Source organism: Linepithema humile, chromosome 1 (genome assembly GCF_040581485.1).
Source record: "Linepithema humile isolate Giens D197 chromosome 1, Lhum_UNIL_v1.0, whole genome shotgun sequence".
NCBI lineage: Eukaryota > Metazoa > Arthropoda > Insecta > Hymenoptera > Formicidae > Linepithema > Linepithema humile.
This window is the reverse complement of record NC_090128.1, coordinates 38,506,322-38,517,219: the sequence shown is the minus strand read 5'-3', so window position 1 is coordinate 38,517,219 and position 10,898 is coordinate 38,506,322. Positions and strand designations below refer to the sequence as shown.

General features: G+C 35.8%; 1 long non-coding RNA gene and 1 pseudogene across 1 annotated transcript; both read left to right on the top strand.

Annotated features, from left to right (window-relative positions):
• The first annotated feature begins 5,868 nt into the window (after window positions 1–5,868).
• LOC136999276 (uncharacterized) lies at window positions 5,869–6,645 on the top strand. The gene is made up of 2 exons (XR_010889654.1): window positions 5,869–6,011; window positions 6,281–6,645. It is a non-coding gene; the product is annotated as an uncharacterized lncRNA (long non-coding RNA).
• A 462-nt stretch (window positions 6,646–7,107) lies between these two features.
• On the top strand, window positions 7,108–8,655 carry LOC136999272 (uncharacterized; annotated as a pseudogene).
• Window positions 8,656–10,898: the final 2,243 nt, after the last annotated feature.

The window sequence follows — 10,898 nt, the reverse complement described above, 5'->3', positions numbered from 1 at the left end:
AATCTTTTTCCGGATGAACTCCTCCCTCTAGATTTCTATTTGTTACCCACTCGTCGAAATTTACCCGTAAGATATTCCACTCCACCTCCACTTTTCCGCCTTTCTCCGCTTCCTCCAGGGGTGCGTTCATAAAGTTTACTCTTTAACTTATAGCGTTTTCGATTATACAGGATTTGAACGACCCAGGGTTGGTTAATGACGTCATTGCAACCTCTCCACCAATGAAAGACTTGCATTTATAGTAAAATAGTGGGCTTGTTCGTTTTAGCTGCACTGGGGCAGCTCTGGGTCTGCTCTAAACAAGATAATACAGGACAAACTATTTATCTGTCCTGTATTATCCTGTGTAGAGCAGACCCAGAGCAGCCCCAGTGTAGCTAAAACGAACAAGCCCATTGATTGATCAACCCTGGGTCGTTCAAATCCTGTATAATCGAAAACGCTATTAGAGTTAACTAGAGTTAACTCTATAGCGTTCAGAAACTCAAATATGACCGGAAGTACGTTCAGAGTAAAGTGTTCATAAATTTGACAGAGTTAACTCTAGAGTTAACTTTTTTAACTCATGTCAAGAAGGTGGGTCAAAATAATTCGACATGCGCAATAATGATCTACTTATTTTAAAAGGTTATAATCAAGTGATAATGGTGTGGTGGAACCTACATAACCTAAACACTGTCTACGCTAAACATACTTTTGGGGGCATTTTTTCTATTTTTAATATTATTAAATATTATTTCAAAAATGGAAAACTATTTAATATTAACAGACAAAACAGGAAAAAGAATTATGAACAAAAATGGTATTACATTAATACAAAATGTTGCAAATAATTTATTTTCAATTATTTATTATTTTTTATTATTTTTTTTAATGAAAAGATTTGTAATCAATTGTTATTTTACCTTTCATAGTTTGTAGATAAATAAATTAAAGATTAATAATAATTTTGGATAGATGCAATTAGAAACAGAAAAAACCGTGACAAAAACATACAATATAGATAGAATCTTTCTGTATCATATGTATTCTTCCCTATTTCTAATTCTATCCATAGTTTTTGTAATTTTTATTAGGACGATGGTCGCACACAATGTAAAGCGTAAATGTAACGCGTGCAATGTAAAATTGTGCCAATAACGTATTTTATTTAATTTTATTTTCAATGTTGTTGAAACTCTTTACTTGTATAGTTTGCTACAACATTTTCTATGTATCCAACAATACGATTAGGCTTTTCTTTTAAATGTGTTTCAATTAATAACATTGCATAGTCTTCATCGTCAGATTCTTCCTAAAAATACGTATAGAATATAAATATAAACAATATTTTTAAATAAGTTAAGATATTTATGGAACATTTTGTAAAGATTCTTGTTAATAATAATGACTAATTGTATACTTAATAACTTGTAATTTAATAACTTGTTAATAATAATGATTTGTGTGTGTGTGTGTGTGTGTGTGTGTTTAAATTTACTACTTATAAAAGAAAGATGTATTATGATATAAAGGATTATATATTATAATACTTATCTGAATATTCAGCATTAAGTTTTTCGCAAAAAAAAACACAGAAAAATAAATTACTTTTTTCACATTTTCTGCCATGTTGTCAACTCAACTGTTACGCCAGTCGTTCACAAAGTCACATAAAATTGTATACTCCTAGAGTTAACTCCTACATAACCCAACTCTACTCTGACTCTACTCGAAGTAAACTTTATGAACGCACCCCAGAATACCAATATCATGGGAATTTCTTTAGCCCCCACGAGGAGTAACACGCTCAAACTCACACACACACACACACACACACACACGCGCGCGCGCCGAACACCTACACTTATATCTGTAATCTTTTTTATTGTAATCAATATAATAAGTTTGATAATCCTTCATTGTATAAGTTCTATTTTATAAGTTAAAATTAATAAATAAAATTTAATTAATAAAAATTAATAAATATGATAAATTTACATATTCATAGCTTTATATCTTTATATACCTATTAATTTAAAATTATGATTCTTCTCCAATTAAGTGAAATTTAAACTTATATTTGGATTGTTATTTTACACTACCGACACCTTGTTTTCATCCCTTCCTTAAAGGTTTGCACTGGTTCCGTCCCTGGTAATTGAGATCTCAGACCAAAAAGGGAACCATCCGAACGACAATACTGAATAACGGAGTAAGAGCGACCTTCAGTCGTTGACCCGTTTTTCAGATCCAAATAAACAAACTGTTCGGAGCACTGGGTCAGACCCTTGAAATCTGACCGACGATACGCACCTGTTACCATCCTCCTGACCTCTCCAACTCAGGACGTAACAATAATATCGACGTTAATAATACTAACGGCTCTTAATCTATCAACAAGTCCAATAACATCTGAAAAACGAGAAATGGCACGCAAAATAGAATCTATGCTGAAAGAAATGCGCGATGAGAGATAGAAATGGAAGTAGAAGAATCTTTAGATTATGAAAACAATAACAATATTCCAACAGCAGAGCAATTCAAACTAGGAGATAAAGAGGAAGAAGGTGAGATATTTGACGCAAATCCTAAAATTATATGTACTACAGATGAACGTATTCCGCATGAATATAAAAAAAGTGCAGTCGAATTTTGGAAAAGCAGTACAAGGCCAAGAATATTAGGAGTAAAACGAAGATTTCGGAAAGTATATTCATTACGTCAATTACGACGATGGGATTTTCAAATAAATCAAGGTGGCAGTAGATTCGAAAAATTAAAACAAATTTTGGAATATACATTAAAAAATTTCCATACAGCTCTTGAAAACAGAATTATTATTCACGACGCTGATTTAACTCGATGGGCTGTTCGGACACAGGAAAATTTAAATGTACCAGGATTCAAAGTTTCATCGCGATGGATACGAAAATTTAAAATAATACATAATATTGTATCTCGTAAAATAACAAAACTTATAAAAAAACATCTATAATGTCTAACGTCGATTTTGAAGAAAAATGTAACACATTTATTGAAAACATTAAGGTGATCCTAAAGTGGTCCGTTTTACCTATTTTTTCAAATACACTTAACTTTTTTTTGGCTGTGTAGAATAAAAAGTCTTTTTCTGTAAAGTAAAGTACATATGCTAAAGGCCTGTGTCCACGATGCAAGAAATTGGGCAAAGTTGTAGTATCAAGTTTTTGGAACTATAAATTGCATCGTGGACACTAGTGTTTTTGTAACAAGAAGTTAGACAAAGTTCTAGTACGATAGTGTCCACGATGCAAGAACTGTTGTGTGACACTCGAACCAAGTCCTTATCGTCACCATTTTCAATGAAAAAGTAGACTTGTGCAATCAAGAAGTGATGGCTGGTTTATGCTTCGGTCTTAATCTTAATCTTAGTCTTAAGGCGGGAGCACAGACTTTTGCATAAAGCATAACGCATAAGCATAAGGAAATTGATTGGTCCGTTTCCTTATGCATTTGCTTATGCTTATATATAGACCAATCAATTTCCTTATGCTTATGCGTTATGCTTTATGTAAAAGTCTGTGCTCCGGCCTTTAGTCTTAACTTAATCTTAAGGACTCGTTTATGCTTCCCTGGAAATTCGGACTACGGATGTGCAAATGTAACAAAACCTAACCACAAATTGTAATAGAAAAACTATAAAAACACTTTTACACAGTTTTTGTTCTTTCAATTTAAGAGGTTAGATTCTACATACTAACTTACCACTTAAATTTAGCGCTTCTCCAATAGCGTTCCAACTATTCTTCACCACTAATTTATTTTTATAATTTGGATTTTTTTTATTCCAAACAACATCGAATTGTTGGACACATTCAATTAAATCAGCATCACTCATTTTCGTATTTTACAAGAATCGAAAACCATTATTTCGCGCGGTTTCGTGCTGCGTCGGACGTCAGACTTACCTCATTGGCCCGGTCTTAGGACATTAAGGACTAAAGTTAAAAGATGGGATCTTTCCAAGATTAAGATTAATGGCCGGAGCACAGATTTTTGCATAAAGCATAACGCATAAGCATAAGGAAATTGATTGGTCCATTTCCTTATGCATTTGCTTATGCTTATATATAGACCAGCGCTCGGAATTAGTTGCACATTTCGGGCCGATTCTGGAGACGACGCCTCCTGTCCCCCCACTACCGGCCGGCCGCTGGCGGCCGAGCCGCCGATAGCTCTGGTTCAGGAGCGTTTTATATTAGAAATAGGCTGGATTGTTTAGGCATCTCTCAGGAAATCGTAACATTTTCTTCACTACATAAATAATGTTTATTTTCATTAATACATAATATATATATTTAGTTATTAATGAAAATAAACATTATTTATGTAGCAAAGAAAATATTACTATTTTTTGAGAGGTGCCTCAACAACCGAGCCTATTTCTTATATAAAACGCTCCTGCGCCAGAGCTATCGGCGGCTCGACCGCTAGCGGCCGGGCGGTAGTGGGGGAACAGGAGGCGTCGTCTCTTAAATTGGCCCGAAATGTGCAACTAATTCCGAGCGCTGATATAGACCATTGAACTATATACCATACTGGAACGAGCACAGGCTACCCCCTCCATTCAACAAAACGGTCAGACAAGGCAGTGACTCGGTACCGGATTTCTCTTTCTATCTCGTCTACTCTCGACTAATAGTAGTTGTGAACACGTGACCAAAACTGTTGGTTAGATAGAGAGATCCGGGTCCGAACAGCTATCTCCATCTGACCGGTCGAGAACAAAGGCGTGCTCGTTCCAGTATGGTATATATTTTAATGATATAGACCAATCAATTTCCTTATGCTTATGCGTTATGCTTTATGTAAAAGCTTGTGCTCTCGGCTTAAGACTAAGATTAAAGCCGAGAGCACAAGCTTTTACATAAAGCATAACGCATAAGCATAAGGAAATTGATTGGTCTATATATAAGCATAAGCAAATGCATAAGGAAATGGACCAATCAATTTCCTTATGCTTATGCGTTATGCTTTATGCAAAAGTCTGTGCTCCGGCCATTAGTCTGAACATTTCAGCCGATTTCCGTGGTATACGCCTCTTTTCCTCTCCTTACCGCGCGCGCCGCAGCCGCTAGGGCCAGCGCCGCCGAGCGTTAGGAGCGACACTATCTGATTATGAGTGGGTTCTTCTCCCTATTTATTAAAATTTAAAAAAATGTATTAAAATTTATTAAAAATAAATTTTTTATTTTTAAATTTATTAAGTGGAAATATTTCAATAGATTTCTATGTCACCCATGAGGTACTAATACTGACACGTTTTTCAAAAAGTGGTTTTTATCTACATTATTGCATCAATTGTTCATTCTCATAAAAGGCCAAGAAAATCTAATTAAGAAAATCTCTTTTATATATATTTTTTTTTAAATTAAGAATTTATTTTTATCTTTAGTGGAATAGGTCTACGGGGGAAACCACTTAAAAAAAAACGCGTCAGCATTAGTATCTCATGGGTGACGTCAAAATCTATTGAAATATTTCCACTTAATAAATTTAAAAATAAAAAATTTATTTTTAATAAATTTTAATACATTTTTTTTAATTTTAATAAATAGGGAGAAGAACCCACTCACAATCAGATAGTGTCGCTCCTAACGCTCGGCGGCGCTGGCCCTAGCGGCTGCGGCGCGCGCGGTAAGGAGAGGAAAAGAGGCGTATACCACGGAAATCGGCTGAAATGTTCAGACCATGGTGTAAAGAATATAAGGTGAAGCATTCCGATGGTTGCGCAGTGGTTCAAAAGTAGTGGGGAACAGCGAACCAATCAAATATGCCCGGTGATGCAAAATTCAATATGGCCGGCGCACTTTGACAAGTCGACGATAAATTTTCAACCATGCCAAGTTGTTTTGTGAGAAACTGTAAAAACCGGACGAATTATATATTTAACAAAAAAATGAAATATTACTCGTTCCCTCAAGATCCTGAGCTGCGAAGAAAATGGTTACAGGCTTGCCAGAGGGATGAAAATTCAAAGATTACACGTGGTTAGTAAATATTACATTGCATTTACATTTTTTTCATATTAATAAATATATAATAATTGTATTGTTCAAATATATTAATTATTTAATTGTAAAATTTATAAATAGGCAACAAAAGCTTATAGCTCGCCTAAATAGTATATGACATACTTATTCAGCTTGCATAGTTCATAGTTCTATGCAGCAATATTATGCCAGAATTAACAATATGTATATTGTTTTGCATAAAATATATATTGCAATAATTTATATGAATATTACTTCCATATTAGAAGCAGTATGTGAGGTACATTTCACGTCGGACTGTATCGAGGAACACTCTCGAGGGAACTGCATTCGTCCTTCTGTGAATTTTTTTAAAGCCGCAAAAATAATGAATACTGAATTTATCGCATTTCATGGAAATGACTTTAATGTCGGAAATAAAATTTTTGATAAACTGACCGAGCTAGTATACAATAAATTACACCATGAATTTCCAAGAGAGGTTGTCGCATGTTTGGTACGAACGAGAACGTATATTAGATTAAGAGAAAAAAATAAAAAAATTGTTATGACAAGTATTGAAAAAAATAAGAAAAAAAAGTTAAAACATATGTGTAATATTATTTTGTGATTTCTTAGTCTTAGGCTATTATTTTATACCTTGTTATTTTTTATTTATTATTTTGAAATTTGTTTTATTTTATGTATTTTATTGTATTGAATTTTAATGTATTTTATTTAATTTTTGAATGCAATAAAATTAATATAATAAATTTTAATATAAATATAAATACTGTTTTTATTTTCAAATAACTTACTACATTTATAATTGGCGCGTTTCCTCATCGGGCAAATTTGATTGGTTGAAATTTTAAGTCGCCGCCATATGCGCAATACTTCACCTTATATTCTTTACACCATGGTTCAGACTAATTCCGAGCACTGCTTTATGCAAAAGTCTGTGCTCCCGCCTTAAGACCGAAGCATAAACCGGCCATGAAATGCAACAGGTTGCATTTTAATTAACAGGTTGTATATTAATTAACATAGATTTATGAAATAAAAACAGGTTTATTTACATTTAATAGATTGAAAAATATATCGATAAATAAATTTCTTAATTTTTAATCTTTCTCAGATGGCTGCCAATAAAGAAAACATCATGCGAGGTTATGATTGTTGTCAATCTGGATAGGAGGTTGATTGTGTCATGCAATTAATGAAAATTAAACAAAAGTGAGTAAATTTAAAAGTATGTATGATTATTGATCAATAACCTAATAAATTTGCTTACTTTTGTATAATTTTCACTACATTGCATGATACACAATCGACCCCTAGGTAATATTATTTTTGAAATTTTTTTATAGAAGTTTAATTATTTTCACAGTTAGATCTATGTATTCTTCCAAATGATTTATTTTACAAAATCCACGGAATTCACGAAAGAGCAGATCAAGATATTAATATCCTTGTACGAGCAACATCCTTGTTTATATGTGCAGAAGAGTGAAGATTATCATAATCGAGACAAAAGATTCAAAGCTCTGCAAACAATAAAAAAGCAACTCTATGAACAGTGTGGTTGTATAGTTACCACAGAAGTAATAAAAAAAAATTGCTAATTTAAGGACGCAATACTTGGAACAAATTAATAAAATTCAAAAATCTAAATCAAGCGGAGCTGGTTCAGAAGACATATATAAACCAACATGGTGGCTTTTTGAAGCACTAAGCTTCTTGACACCTCACGTAGCATCTAGAAAAAGAGAATCCTCAGTATCGAAAAATAGTGTCGCAAAATCATGCGTCAATATGTCTTCATGCTCTCAGAGTTATTATAAAAATGATGAGATAGCGAAGATTTACTTTTTGAGGATGTGCAACGAATATTAGGATCAAACAGGCAGAGCAATACATCAAGTGAAGGTAAAAATAAATCTATTATTTTATTAAATACGTATTAAAAAAAATTTATTAACATAAAATAAATCTGTGCATTAAAATATTTTATACTTTATTTTTTAGATTATAATTCTTCAACTTCTATGAAGACTACAAATTGTTCGGCAACAACCAGTCCACATAATACAATACAAGAAACACAAAGTATGCATTTTGAAATGTCGAGTGCACAGTTGACATTGGATAAAAAAAAGGTTCCCGAAAAAGGAAAAACATAACACCGATTGAAAATAATAAGAAAGCGTTTTGGACAAATATCAATACGACATTGAATGACATAAACAAAGAAGATCATCGTGAGGATGGACTTCATCATTGGATATTGTTCTTAAAGTCTGAAATGAAATGCATAAAGGATAAACAATGTTTACGAAGAGTGCAAACTGAAATTTTAAACCTTGTTCAAGAAGCGTTGAATACAGATGAAACTATGCATATCTTTGACTATAACGATGGGTGATAAATTTATACTGCATCACAGTTAACTCATCTATCTTTTTCATACATGTTTATATTTTTTTTATCTTTACTTTTTCAAACATATTTATTTTTTCATATTTTTTCCAGAATGTTGAAAACAGTTCGGATTCGAGTTTCACATTTATCGGTTATTTTTAGTGATTAGGAAGTTGCTTTTTACTTTGTTACTTACCTATTTTATTTGTCGAACTAACCAAAATTAACCAAAATAAAGAAAAATTTTTAATTATTTAACTGACCCCGATTAAGATAATCAGAGATGTGAGGTTAAGGTCGAGCTCGTCCTTGTCATATCACAGTTTTCTTACGATTTCTATTGTAGCGCCTGATTCTATACAAGAAATTGCTTCTTGCAAGAAAAACTTGATACTACGACTTTGTCCAATTTTTTGCATCGTGGACACAGGCCTTAATACATTACGGATGGTCGATTTGATAGGATTTTTCAAGCCACGCAGCCAAAAAAAAAAACGAATTTTACGAAAAGTAGAAGGTAAAACAGAGACGTATCTATTTTACCTTTTATTCGGGTCGAGTATCGTTCCGACCATCTTCCCGTCGTCATTGTACGTCGGGCTAGCTGTGCGGCGCGAACACACCAGCAGAGCGAGCTACCGCGGAGGAGTTGGAGGGTATTTCTACCCCCCAATGTCTGCAAAGGTTCCTACAAATGGCAGACAAGCTGGCCCTTATAAGGGCCGAGAACAAACGCCTGGAAAGGCTTTTAGAGGGGTCGCACTTTTATGCGACATGTGGTCAACACCGACCAACCAACAAAAACGCGGACCAAGAAGGTGAGAAAACATCCCCTCTCTCTTCTCGAGAAAACTCAAGAACCTCCTTGCACAAGAAACGAAGACCTATGGAATTAAGGTGCGGTTCCGGAAATGGGTGGAATCAAACCTAAAAGCTTCACACAATGCTCGGGTGAAGAAGGAGGTTGAGAGGAGGTTAAACGACCCCTTTCTCCCGGAGTGGTCTCCCGAACATGGAGAGAAAGGGTAAATAACCCTCTCTTTCCGGGAACGAATTCTTCCGGCAAATTCGGCCAATACGGCCGACTCTGACTGGGAGACTGGGAGGTGGTGGCTTGAACGGGGGTTCAGGCCACAATCCAGCCCCCCAACAACAACGAATGGGAGAGGTAGAGGTGACCCTACCTCTCTACAAATCGAGTAAATCCCATACAAGGGAGCCAGTGCCGAAACACTGGCGGGATCGGGTCACTTTCAAGTGGTAAGCCGAGAGCACAAGCTTTTACATAAAGCATAACGCATAAGCATAAGGAAATTGATTGGTCTATATATAAGCATAAGCAAATGCATAAGGAAATGGACCAATCAATTTCCTTATGCTTATGCGTTATGCTTTATGCAAAAGTCTGTGCTCCGGCCAGTAGACTGAGGGAGGGATCAGGTTGCATAACTCTGTCTGATTCCTAATCCCCCCCCCCTTCAATTAGCCTAGGAAGGTCACCGGTGGGGTTGTAGTGAGTATGCCCGGGTTCCGGGTGACTCCCACATAACCCCCAATCCCCCCCTTCCCCCGAAAGTCGGGGGTACCTATAAAAGATTTCCCCACTTTAAAAAAAATAAAAAAAAAGTTACAGACTTCAGCGATAGCACACCACCTTGTCGTGGTGCAGAGGCTCCCCTCTCGAGGGGTGCAACAGTGTGCCTAGAAAAAGAAAAACTCCGAATCAAATCCGGCGGTCTGGCCCGTTAGTCGTAGGAAAACACGGCACCAGACTAGAGGAAGGAAAACCTCGATAAAAAATTATCCGGATAGACCGGACTTGTGAGCCTTGGTCAGCAACCGGTCTAGGAGAAGGAAAGCTCCAAAGATAAACCCGGAAAAGACAATTCCGTTAACAAATTACACCGGATGGATACACGATAACGAAGACTAGCGGATCATTACCGCCTCAGGGTAACCGGACACCCAGGAGCCGGCGCGGAGATGGTATCGTTCCGGCCATCTCCTCGTCGTCATCGTGCGTCGGTTAACACTCGGGTGTTCACCGAGCTCGGTAGTGAACGCTTTGGCGTTTGCCCTCCCATACCTTCCCGGAGGATATTAGTGTTGAGTGCTGCGGACAGTAACAGTGGTGAAGTGCAGACCCTACCACCTTCGTACCTAGAAATGGTGGTGGGGAAGGGGGCAAAGCTCGGGGGAGGGCAAACGCCAAAGGGAGGACTCAACGAGCGCCATAATGCTTTTGCACTGTAGCGTTCTTTATTCCTGCTTGTACTCTCAGTCCTCGCTCGCACTACTCGGTTCAGTTCACTGCACTAGTTCAACTCAGTGCAGGAATAAAAAACAAACCTATAAAGACAACTGAAGAACAAAACTGTACAAATTATGTTGTACATGTTTAGCCTTAGACTATATATTTTCATTAGTGCTGTGTCGTTTAATCGAAATGCTGTGAAGAAAGAACACCTAAGTACGGTAAGTAAA